This window comes from Rana temporaria, chromosome 3 (genome assembly GCF_905171775.1).
Source record: "Rana temporaria chromosome 3, aRanTem1.1, whole genome shotgun sequence".
In the NCBI taxonomy this organism is placed as follows: domain Eukaryota; kingdom Metazoa; phylum Chordata; class Amphibia; order Anura; family Ranidae; genus Rana; species Rana temporaria.
In genome coordinates this window covers 291,896,621-291,910,156 of record NC_053491.1, presented here as the reverse complement: position 1 = coordinate 291,910,156, position 13,536 = coordinate 291,896,621, and positions in this window count along the sequence as shown.

Below are 13,536 nucleotides of genomic sequence, written 5' to 3'. Positions count from 1 at the left end.
AAAATGAGGTAACCGGAAGGGGGAAGCATCCAACGAGGGGCGTGAGGCATGGGCATGTCATTTCCACCGGAAAGGGAGGAGGGAGGAACAGGTCTGGTGCAGAGGCGCTAGTGGAGTCCGGAAACCGGCGGTTTTGCCACCAGCATTGTGCTGCTGCCTCAAACATGGATGCAGGATCTGCAGCGAGTGGAACAGGCACTGGCACCAGCAAGTCCCAGGTAAGGAGTAGACTGAGGTTCTACTCTCATTTACTATGGGGTCTCTCTCTAGCTCTCAGAAGAGGGGGGTTGGAGTGTTTTTTTCCCACCTGGTAGCGGGGGCCTGTTGGGCATGAATGTAGTGGATGCCTCACTGTGCACCTGTGGTGAGCATCTTGGTTTTCAGGCTGACTCTGATGGATGGTTTGTCCTTTTTTTTTCTTTTTTCTTTTCCCTTATGGCAGACCAAGAGCTCTGACCCAGGGAATAAAAAGAAATGTCCTTCATGCACGTCTAAGCTACCTGAAGGCTGGAAAAATACCTTATGTCAAACATGTATTGATGCATTAGTGAATGAGGAAGCGTCTGCCGCTTGCAGCGACATAATTGCATCTGTTAAAGAATTAGATGCTACTATTCAATCTTTTAAGTCCTCACTCACGAAACCATCCATGAGACAGACCTCTACCTCACAAGACTCACTGTTTGTCCTGGTAGTGGCGGCAGAAGAGTCCTCTGAACCAGGAAGGTCCTTCCCCCCCCTCACATTCTCAAGAATCGGATGAGGAGGAGGACGAGTTGAAGAATGTGTTCAAAATATAAATTGTCTTTGGAACAAGTTGACGGCCTCCTAAAAGCTATTAATGCGACTTTAGGCTTTGAGGAAGAGCATAAAGAATTGTCTTTACACGACAGAATGTATGCAGGACTTCGTGAGCCCAAGATATGCACCTTTCCAGTCCATTCATAAATTTCTGAGGCAATCAAGAAAGAATGGACTGATCCGGAAAGGTCACGTTTCTTTGCTAGGGCACACAAGAAGGTTTCCTTTGATGAAGACCCAGCAGCTCCCTAGAATAAGGTTCCAAAACTTGATGCAGATAACAACCAAACCTGGGGAATGCCCAGGGAAAAACCAAGCCCACTTACCGACCAGCTCGCAGAACAGCCAATTAACCTGTCCAACAGTATGTGTTAAAAACGGGGGTTTTGTCCGCACGCATTTGCAAACGCATGCGTGAGCCACAGAGCCGCGCTAAGGCACCCTGTAATCTGTGGTCCCAACACTAAACAATGAGTGTCCCCACAATGGAGGCACATGCATTCTAATGGATAGATAGGGGCAGGAGGACTGATGGGGAGCCACCCCTCCTTAGAGGTGCAGGAGCACACCAAACACCCAGCATGTAGCACAATGGCTGCAAAGGTGTTGGTGTGCTGCTGGACCAATACAAGCACCACAGGTGAAACATAAACCTGTCCACCGCCCCATCTCGATGCAGCCTTTTCTCAAGTCTCAAGATCTACGGATCTAGCATTTTGAGGACATGGGGATTCTGAAAGACCCCATGGATAAGAGGATGGATCAGCAATTAAAGAGGGCCTGGCAATCCATCATAGGCAATCTTAAGCCTGCAATGGCGACTACTTGCGTCTACAGAAATATGGAGTATTGGTTGAACCAGCTTAAAGCTCATATAATGGCTGATTCTCCAAAGCAAGAAATCCTAAACTCCTTTTCAACCCTGTCAGCAGCTGTAGCCTATCAGGATGACGGCAAAGTCTGCCGCCCTTACTAACTCGGTTAGGAAGGCGCTGTGGTTGAAAACCTGGCCGGGGAACACAGCGTCTAAAAACAAGCAATGTGGAGTACCCTTCCAAGGGGACATATTGTTTGGCCCCGATTTAGATGCAGTTATTGAAAGAACTGCAGACAAGAAGAAATCCTTTCCTCTCAAAAAGAAGAAGCAGACAGGCAAAAGGCTTTTTCGTCCTCAAAGGGCTCAAGAACATATTAAGCCTCAAGAGAGGAAGAAAAGTTGGTCAGGGCAGAAGGGAAAAGGCAAGGGGAATGTCTTGTTCCATCCTCCTGCGTCAACCAGCAAAGCACAATGACAGCCGGTTGTGGGCAGGGGGAAGACTTTAATGTTTTCTCCCTTATTGGACCCACCCCCCCCGGAGAGGTACCTTTTAGACAAATCTACCAAGAGATGTGGTCAAATCCCTAGCAATGAAGAAGAACCTGTTTGAAGGATCTGATGATTCAGGGGGTTGTGACTCAAGTACCACAGGGGACGTTTTATCAGCGATTTTATTCCTATATATTCATAATGAAAAAGATGTCCAGAAGTTTCAGATTAATTCTCACCCTGAAGCCGCTGAACAGATCAGTCCTATACAAAAAAATCTGTATGGACTCAATCTTCACAGACAAAAATCTTTTGACAGAAGAGTACTTTATGGCATCAATCGACCTTCGAGATACCTATCTGCATATCCCCATAGCCACTCAATCTCAGGAGTTTCTAAGATTGTCAGTAAACATGGGAAAGGAGGTTATGCACCTCCAATTCAAAGGTCATGGCAGAGGCTCTCGCTCCTCTTGGCTTGCAGGGGGTAGCGGTAATTCCATACCTAGACGACCTGCTCTTCTTTGTCCCCTCCAGTGAGAAATTGTTGAAGGATCTCAGAAAAGCCTGCAGTCATCTAGAGGCCTTGGGCTAGATCGTAAATATTGAAAAATCTAATTTCAGCCCAACCCAAGAAGCACAATTTATGGGGTACCAGATCAGCTCAGTGGAGCAGAGAATTTTTCTCCCAGAAGACAAACAGCTAAAAATACAAAGGGTCGTAGCCTCCTTACAGACAAATCAAGAGCTGTCAGTCAGACAAGTAATGTCAGCTCTAGGAACCCTAACCTCATCCATACCAGAAGTGCAATGGGCAAGACTTCACTTCAGACCTCTTCTGAATTTCTTCCTGAAAGCATGGGATCACAGGACAGAATCTCTGAAGGCAAATGTAAAAATCCCCACCAAAGTCAAACGATCGTTTTGGTGGTGGAGAAGTCAGATAAACCTGTTAGCAGGCCTGGTGTGGTCATTTCCAATAGAAAAGGTGGTAACGACGGATGCCAGCCTATGGGGATTGGGGGCGCACCTGGGTCAAAACTACGCTCAGGGTGTTTGGTCCCAGTAAGAGGCAGAAAAGTCCTCTAATTGGAGAGAACTAAGGGCAGTAGTCTTAGCTTTAAATGCCTTCTCTCTAGACCTTCAAGGTTCCCATGTTCAAGTCTTCTCAGACAATGCCACTACCATAGCCTACTTAAACAGGCAAGGAGGTACAAGAAGCAAAGCACTTCAGGTTCTCGCCTCCGACATCCTAAACTGGTCAGAAAATCATTTGCTGTCCTTATCTGCAGTCCACCCCAAAGGCACTTTAAATATAGTGGCATATTTTCTAAGCAGAAAACAGATTGAGGAAACATAATGGAGCCTAAATCCAGAAGTCTTCACAATGGTCATCGGTGCCTGGGGTCAACCACAAATGGACCTATTTGCGTCAGAAGAAAATACGCAACTTCCGGCTTTTTTCTCCTTTCACAGAAACAGTTCCCAGGGAACAGATATGTTAATACAGCCTTGGAACTTCCAGCTAGGTTACGCCTTTCCTCCGTTTCAACTAATTCTGTTGGTACTGAGGAAGATTCAGAAGGAGAAGGTGGAAGTAACTCTAATTACTCAAAGGGCATGGTTTAAGACCATTCTTCGATTGTCAGTCAGACCATCTTGGCGGCTGCCTCTCCAGGGGGACTTACACCTGCAGGGTCCGATACACCACCCGGAGGTGGTCAGTCTTAGTCTCATAGCGTGGTATCTGAGAGGCCGTTGTTGAGACGAAAAGGTCTGTCTCGACCCCTGGTGACTACCTTACTTTCCAGTAGAAAGTTAGTTACCAGAAAGATCTATGCTAAATACTGGAAGGTTTATAACTCCTGGTGTCACTCGTCAAATAGAGTGGTGAAAAATCTAGTGTCAATTTTGAAATTTCTTCAGAATGAAACAGAAAAGGCTTGTCGGTTAGTACACTTAAAGTGCAGACAGCCGCATTGGGAGTTTTTCTGGAAAGGCCTATATCTGCAGATCCTCTAATTTCAAGATTTTTCAAGGAGCTTTCTAGATCTAGACCGGCTCCTGCTAAACACATCCCCAGTTGGGATTTGTCAGTGGTTCTTCAGGCACTCGCTAAGGACCCCTTCAAGGCATTTTTTAAAGTACCTTACTCTCAAAACTGTGTTTCTAGTGGTAATAACGTCAGCCAGGAAAATTGGTGAGCTGCACGCCCTGTCGGTAAAAAAAAACCTTCCTATCCGTCTACACGGATAGGGTTGTTCTAAAGACCAATCCAGCTTTTTTGCCAAAAGTGGCGTCAGCCCTCAACTGGTCATAGAAAATTGTCCTACCGATCTTCTGCTCTAACCTGTCAGGGGAAAAGGAAAGCCAATTCCACAATTTGGATGTGAGAAGAACTTTGCTACATTACCTTGAAGTGACCAAGGACTTTCGGTCTTCGAGCTCCTTATTCATACTTTTTTTTGAGAAAAAAGAAGGGCCACCAAGCATCAAAGGGGTCAGTAGCTAGATGGCTTAAAACCACTATTCTGGAAGCCCACTCCCAAGCAGGTCTATCTCCCCCCACTGGGAATTAAAGCACACTCTTCTAGGGCTCAGGCCACTACATGGGCAGAAAGAGCTGGTGCCACCCCAGATCAAATCTGTAAGGCGGCTACGTGGTCAAGTTACCTTACGTTTGTCCGTCATTACAGACTGGATCTTCTGTCAGCAAGCGATCAGGCTTTTGGCAGAAAGGTCTTGCAGGCTGTGGTCCCTCCCTAAGTGGGTTATCCTCTCAAGGTGCTGTCCTGAAAGACAATAATGGAAAAGTCAAGTTAGACTTACCGGTAACTTGTTTTCCATGAGTCTTTCAGGACCGCAGCAACCCGCCCTTATTATTTTTGATTATTGTGCTGTGACTAACCATACTCTGATTATGTGTTCCAGCTTGGGCCGTAGGTTTATCTACTGCTACTACTGATAAGTGGAAGGAGCCTCCCTTTTAAGAAGTTTGGTGGAGGTGTGTTTCCTGTCAAGTGGGTGGAGCCATGCTCTCAAGGTGCTGTCCTGAAAGACTCATGGAAAACAAGTTACCGGTAAGTAACTTGACTTTTCGACCGCAGTGATGAGAAAATTCAAAGAGCAGGATAGAATTTTTTTTCTCAAAAAAAAAATTCTAAAAGTGTATGTAGAGTTTGGTAAAGTCAATTTATTTCAAAATCAACGGTTAAAAGAAAACAAAATCTTTAGAATAACATTTTAATATTCAGAGAATTTTCTTTTCCTAAGAATGTTCATTTGAAATTCTATCCATCGATGGCCAGCTTAAGAGCAATCTCAAGAGAACATTTAAGGGAATAGAAGTGCAGAGGAGAGAGATGTCAGGTATGGCTTGGTCCTTCTGTCTTCCAGCTTTGTCTTCATGTTTCTCTCTCTTTGATTATTTTCTTGCAGAACCATCTCTCATCCTAACATACCAGCTGTGCTGGTCTCATCTGACTTTCCCTTAATGTGGACCTTTTGAGTGACCTCATAAGTATGCATGAATACAGTTGCAAGAAAAAGTATGTGAACCTCTTTGGAATGATATGCACAAATTTGTCATAAAATGTGATCTGATCTTCATCTAAGTCACAACAATAGACAATCACAGTCTGCTTAAACTAATAACACACAAAGAATTAAATGTTACAATGTTTTTATTGAACATACCATGTAAACATTCACAGTGCAGGTGGAAAAAGTATGTGAACCCCTAGACTAATGACATCTCCAAGAGCTAATTGGAGTGAGGTGTCAGCCAACTGGAGTCCAATCAATGAGATGAGATTGGAGGTGTTGGTTACAGCTGCCTTGCCCTTACAAGAAGCATTGCCTGATGTGAATGATGCCTCGCACAAAAGAGCTCTTAGAAGACCTACGATTAAGAATTGTTGACTTGCATAAAGCTGAATAGGGTTATAAGTATCTCCAAAAGCCTTGCTGTTCATCAGTCCACGGTAAGACAAATTGTCTATAAATGGAGAAAGTTCAGCACTGCTGCTACTCTCCCTAGGAGTGGCTGTCCTGTAAAGATGACTGCAAGAGCACAGCGAAGACTGCTCAATGAGGTGAAGAAGAATCCTAGAGTGTCAGCTAAAGACTCACAAAAGTCTCTGGCATTTGCTAACATCCCTGTTAGCGAATCTATGATACATAAAACGCTAAACAAGAATGGATTTCATGTGAGGATACCACAAAGGAAGCCACTGCTGTCCAAAAAAACCTTGCTGCACGTTTAACAGTTTGCACACGAGCACCTGGATGTTCCACAGCAGTATTGGCAAAATATTTTGTGGACAGATGAAACCAAAGTTGAGTTTAGAAGAAACAGACAACACTAAGTGTGGAGAAAAAGAGGCAGCACACCAACATCAAAACCTCATCCCAACTGTGACGTATGGTGGTGGGGGCATCATGGTTTGGGGCTGCTTTGATGCATCAGGGCCTGGACGGATTGATATCATCCAAGGAAAAATTAATTCCCAAGTTTATCAAGACACTTTGCAGGAGAACTTAAGGCCATCTGTCCACCAGGTGAAGCTCAACAGAAGATGGGTGTTGCAACAGGACAACGACCCAAAGCATAGAAGTAAATCAACAGAATGGCTTAAACAGAAGAAAATACGCCTTCTGGAGTGGCCCAGTCAGAGTCCTGACCTCAACCCAATTGAGATGCTTTGGCATGACCTCCAAAAAGCAATTCACAACAGACATCACAAGAATATTGCTGAACTGAAACCGTTCTGTAAAGAGGAATGGTCAAGAATTAATCCTGACCATTCTGCACGTCTGATCTGCAACTACAGGAAACATTTGGTTGAAGTTATTGCTGCCAAAGGAGGTTCAAACAGTTATTTAAATTCACATACTTTTTCCACCTGCACTGTGAATGTTTACATGATGTGTTAAAAAAAACATGGTAACATTTAATTCTTTGTGTGTTTATTAGTTGAAGCAGACTGTGATTGTCTATTGTTGTGACTTAGATGAAGATCAGTTCACATTTTATGACCAATTTGTGCAGAAATCCATATCATTCCAAAAGTGTTCACATACTTTTTCTTGCAACTGTACATTGATGACATGTCACAATAAAAGGCAACAATATAGCATTTTGAAAAAAAAAAAAAAACCTGTACCTTTTGCTAATTTAACTACTTCCCACCCAGCCACTGTACATATACGGCCGAGTGGGTGCTTCTGAGTGGAACTTTATTGGCATCCCAGTCTTAGTCCGTAGGGTTCAAAATTGAGTTGGCCTCTATTCTGGGAAGGCTGTCACAAGGTTTAGAAGTTAGTCAATGGGAATGTTTTACCATTCTTCTAAATGCACTTCTAGAAGAATGGTCAAATATTCCCATAGACACACTCCTCCTAAATCTTGTGGGCAGTCTTCCCAGAAGAGTTGAAGCTGTTATAGCTGCAAAGGGTGAGCCAACTCAATATTGAACCCTACATGTGTATGTAAAGGCAGGCATCACAATCCTTTTGACAATATAGTGTAACGTCTTGAAAAAAATCTGTTCCTTTTGATCATTTAAGGCCCAACTCTGGGTATGGCTTATGTCCTCAAGACCAGAGCAGGGCCGATAGGATTCTTGATGACTTTTGTTCTATTACTTGTATGTGCTTTATTTTAGCACATAGTTCTATCATAGAAGGGAGATCAGAGATCTGGCAGTTGCAAGGATTTGGAAAAACCTAAAGGCACCATTTCTTAAATGTAGGTTTAAAGGCCTATTTACACTTCTGCATTGGGGTAATGGATGGCAATGCAGGGTACAAGCGTTGCAGTGCTGTTTTATTTTGAATAGCACCCCAAATGCAACCAAATATTTCAAAGTTCAGAGAACCTGCTGCTATTTTTCTGCACCCCAGTTCCTATGTTTTTGTGCATAATTGAGTTGCTTAGCATTGTTTCCACACCCTATGCATGAAAACATATGAACTGAGTGGAGAAAAATGGCAGCAGATGCTCTGGACAGAAGTCAAAATGTGAAATATGCGGCTGTAGCAGGAGGCAGTTCGTTGGTAAAGGGCTGGAGAGCCATACAATGGGTGTCTGCAGGCAACAGTAAAGCATGGTGGAGGTTCCTTGCAAGTTTGGGGCTGCGTTTCTGAAAATGGAGTTGGAGATTTGGTCAGGATTAGTGGTATCCTCAATGCTGAGAAATACAGGCAGATAATTCTTCATCATGCCATACCATCACGGAGGCATGTGATTTACCCCAAATGTATTCTTCAACAGTACAATGACTCCAAACATACAGCCAATGTCATTAAGAACTATCCTCAAAACAAGGAGTCCTGGAAGTGATGGTTTGGCACCCACAGAGCCCTGATCTAGACATTATGGAGTCTGTCTGGTATAACATGAAGAGACAGAAGTAATTGAGGCAGCCTACATACACAGAAGATATGTGCTTGGCTCTCAAAGATGTTTGGAAGTCAGGTGTAAATAGAAAGGTCATTATTGGGTTTCAACAGGATAAGGAATGTTTTATCGCAGTATGTAAATTTTTCTTAAGTAAGTTGTATACAGTGAAGTATTTGACAATTGTCCACATCAGTTTACCTCTCCCCATATCAGCCCTGCTCTGGATGTGAGGACACCAAGGGTCAGTCCATTGCCGGATCCTGGGAGAGCACCTCCAGCCAGGGGGAGTAGAGGATCAGGTAAGTAGTATTGAAGTTGATTTACTAAAACTAAGAGTGCAAAATCTGGTGCTTGTTCAATCACGCAACAAAAAACTGGAAGCTGATTGCTTCTTTGCAGAACTGCACCAGATTTTGCACTTTCCAGCTTTACTAAATATCTCCCAGTGTTTCTCCTCTCCCCTAGACAAACTAGGCACAGACCCACTGCAAGGGATATATTTCTTATTTTACTTGAATAGGGCTTCAAAAACAGTCCTTTTTTTTAATAAAGCAAAAAAACCTTCTGTGCATAGGATCCCCTCAACACCCCTAATACTTACCTGAGAATACTCTCAATCCAGCACTGTGCTTTATAACAGCAGCTCTCTCCATCCTCCCTCCTCACTGAACAGAAGGGGGAGCCAATAGCCCCTGCTGTTGTCAATCACAGCTTGTGAGGAGAGAGCAGGAGGCGGGGCTGAGACACGCTGTGTGAGTCTAGGGACACACACAGTGCAGCTCAGGATCAAGCCTGCACTAGTGACCCCTTAGAAAATTACTTGCTAGGTGGGGTTTGCCAGGAGCATCAGCAGAGGACCCCAGATAAGGAGAATCGGGGCTGCTTTGTGCAAAACCATTGCACAGGACAGGTAAGGAGAACAAGTATAACAAAAAAAAATGATTTACAATCCCTTTAAAGAGGAAGTAAACCCTGATGGGTTTTACTGCCTCTTTATTTCCCTGCAAAGGTAAAGCATAATGGGCTAATATGCATCACATAGTATCCCATTATGTGCCGCTTACCTAAAACCAAAGCCTGTGATGTCCCCGCCGGTTGGAAGCGTCCATCTTCAGCCCTCTTCCTTCCAGGTCGGGGGATTACGGCTCTGTGACTGGCCTGAATCATGTGATGCCGCAGGAGCCGCCAGTCACGGCATGACCTATCTAGAATAAGCACTAAGTCAGTGCGAAACGTCGGTTATCCTCCTGTTTCTGTTGCTGTGATCTGGTATGTTTTTGCTGTTCGTTTAAATAAAGACAACCTGTTTGGTTTGGAGTGCGACCATCCATCCTTCATTTTACGCCAATGCTTGCTTAGTGCACTGCCAGCACCCTTGGAATCCTACACCTGTGTATGACCCTATAGCAGACCCACCTTGAGCGGTGATTTTCCTTCTTCTATGACCTATCTAGAAACAGCACAGTGGGAAATTGTAAATATCTCCTAACTAAACCGTGTAGGTTTAGGAGATATTTCCAGCACCTACAGGTAAGCCTTAGACCCCTTTCACACTGAGGGCGTATTGCAGGCGCTATAGCGTTAAAAATAGCACCTGCAATCCATTGCAGTCCATTGTTTCCAGCGTAAAAAAAACAAGGGCTTTCACACTGGAGCGGTGCGCTAGCAGGACGGTAAAAAAAATCCTGCTAGCCGCATCTTTGGAGCGGTGAAGGAGCATTGTGTTTACCACTCCTCCACCGCTGCTGCCCATTGAAATCAATGGGACAGCACGGCTATACCGACCGCAATGCGCTGATTCAGCAGTGCATTGCGGGTGGTTTTAATCCTTTCTCGGCCGCTAGCAGGTGCCCGAAATGTGCCGCAAATCTGCCCATAGCGTCGGCGGTAAAAAATAGCGGTGTTTTACCGCCGACGCTATGGGCTGCTCAGTGTGAAAGGGATCTAAACAGAGGCTTACCTGTAGGTGAAAGTGGTTGTACAAGCACTTTAACCTCTTGATGACCGCCACACAACGATATACAGTGGGTACAGAAAATATTCAGACCTTACATTTTTCACTCTTTGTTATATTGCAGCCATTTGCTAAAATCATTTAAGTTTATTTTTTTCCCCTCATTAATGTACACACAGCACCCCATATTGACAGAAAAACACAGAATTGTTGACATTTTTGCAGATTTATTAAAAAAGAAAGACTGAAATATCACATGGTCCTAAGTATTCAGACCCTTTGTTCAGCCTTTTGATCGAATACAGCTATAAGTCTTTTTGGGAAAGATGCAACAATTTTTTCACACCTGGATTTGGGGATCCTCTGCCATTCCTCCTTGCAGATCCTCTCCAGTTCTGTCAGGTTGGATGGTAAACGTTGGTGGACAGACATTTTTAGGTCTCTCCAGAGCAGTGTTAATTTTGGCAGCAAATTTTGATTTAGTCTTGGTCTTAGGACTAAAATGGCATTTTAGGTTTGGTCCCGTTTTAGTCTTCTGCAATTGTCTTAGTTTTAGTCGACTAAATCTCCAGTACATTTTAGTCGACTGAAACTAATTTTAGTCATCTAAAATCTAATGGATGTAATTACATTGTAAAGCATTATTAGTTAACATTTCTTTACAATTTCCAAACTCATTATATATACTGCTGGAGTGAAAAATCTAATATGTTATTATTTATGGTATTGAGGTATGAACATGCACTACAGACCAATGGTAATTTTGAAGTCAAATTTCAATTTAGTTTTAGTCTTAGTCTTTTGACTAAAATGCCATTTTAGTTTTAGTCATCTCAATTGTTTTCGTTTTAGTTGTATATTAGTTGACTAAAATAGTATTCATTTAGTCGACTAAAATAGTATTCATTTAGTCGACTAAAACGTTTTGGTCATTTTAGTCAAATAAATTAACACTTATCCAGAGATGCTCAATATAGTTTAACCACTTCAGCCCCAAAATCATTTTTTTGCGCTATAAACAAAAATAGAGCGACAATTTTGAAAATGTTTTTATATTCTTTACCTTTTGCTATAATAAATATCCCCAAAAAAATCTATAAAAAAAACATTTGTTTTCCTCAGTTTAGGCCAATACGTATTCTTCTACATATTTTTGGTAAAAAAAAATCGCAATAAGCATATATTGATTGGTTTGTGCAAAAATGATAGCGTCCACAAAATAGGTGATAGTTTTATTGCAGTTATTATTTTTATTTTTTTTAATTGTGACCGTGACATTGCGACGGACATATCGGACACTTTTGACACATTTTTGGGACCATTCACATTTATACAGCAATTGGTGCTATAAAACTGCACTATTACTGTATAAATGTGACTGGCAGGGAAGGGGTTAAATATGTTCCCTAGTGTGTGATTCTAACTGTAGGGGGAGAGGACTCACAAGGGGAGGAGACCGATCTGTGTTCCTCTGTACTGGGAACACACTTCAGTCTCCTCACCTGGTAGGTTGTGGATCTGTGTCTTTATATACACAGATCTATGGTCCTGTTGTGATTGTGGGCAATCGCGGGTGCCTGGCGGACATCGCTCCCCACCGGGTCCCATGCGATGCGGGCGGCCAAGAAGCCCAAGACGTCATATGATGTCCACCCAGGATGGGAGATCCCATTTGTGGATGTCATATGACTATGGGCGGGTAGGGAAGTGGTTAAGTCAGGGCTCTGGCTGGCCCATTCAAGAACAGTCAGAGTTGTGAAGCCACTCCTTCGTTATTTTAGCTGTGTGCTTAGGGTCATTGCCTTGTTGGAAGGTAAACCTTCGGCCCAGTCTGAAGTCCTGAGCACTCTGGAGAAGGTTTTCGTCCAGGATATCCCTGTACTTGGCCGCATTCATCTTTCCCTCAATTGCAACCAGTCGTCCTGTCCCTGCAGCTGAAAAATACCCCCACAGCACAATGCTGCCACCACCATGCTTCACTGTTGGGACTGTATTGGACTGGTGATGAGAAGTGCCTGGTTTTATCCACACATACCACTTAGAATTATGGCCAAAAAGTTCTATCTTGGTCTCATCAGACCAGAGAATCTTATTTCTCGCCATCTTGGAGTCCTTTGGGTGTTTTTTTTTTTTTTTTTTTAGCAAACTCCATGCAGGATTTCATGTGTCTTGCACTGAGGAGAGGCTTCTGTCGGGCCACTCTGCCATAAAGCCCCAACTGGTGGAGGGCTGCAGTGATGGTTGACTCTCTACAACTTTCTCCCATCTCCCGACTGGAGCTCAGCCACAATGATATTTGGTTTCTTCTTTACCTCTCTCACCAAGCCTGTTCTCCCCGCTAGCTCAGTTTGGCCAGACGGCCAGCTCTAGGAAGGGTACCGGTTGTCCCAAACATCTTCCATTTAAGGATTATGGGGGCCACTTTGCTCTTAGGAACCTTAAAGCGGGGGTTCACCCTATCGACAGTAAAAAAAAAAAAAAAATTTTCTTTTACCTTTAAATCAGGCACTGTAGCGCGAGCTACAGTATGCCTGTCCCGAATTTTTTCCCCCCATACTCACCTTGTAGTCGTCCATCGAAGATACCGGGGAATGGGCGTGCCTCTGGAGACGGAGGATGATTGACGGCCGGCTCTGGCGCGTCACGCTTCTCCGGAAATAGCCGAAATAGGCTTGGTCTTCACGACGCGTGCGCATAGCCTGTGCGCACGCGCCGTGAAGAGCCGAGACCTACTCCGGCTGTCTTCGGGGAGAGTGACGTGCCAGGGCCGGCCGTCAATCATCCTCCCTCTCCATAGGCACGCCCATTCCCCGCGGGAGCCGGAATCTACGATGGACGACTACGAGGTGAGTACGGGGTTAAAAAAATCGGGACAGGCATACTGTAGCTCGCGCTACAATGCCTGTCTCGATGGTAACATCATGGGATTGTGGGTGAACTACCGCTTTAAGTGCAGCAGAATTTTTTTGTAACATTGGCCAGATCTGTGCCACAATTCTGTCTCTGAGCTTATGGCAGTTCCTTTGACCTCATGATTCTCATTTGCTCTGACATGCACTGTGAGCTGTAAGG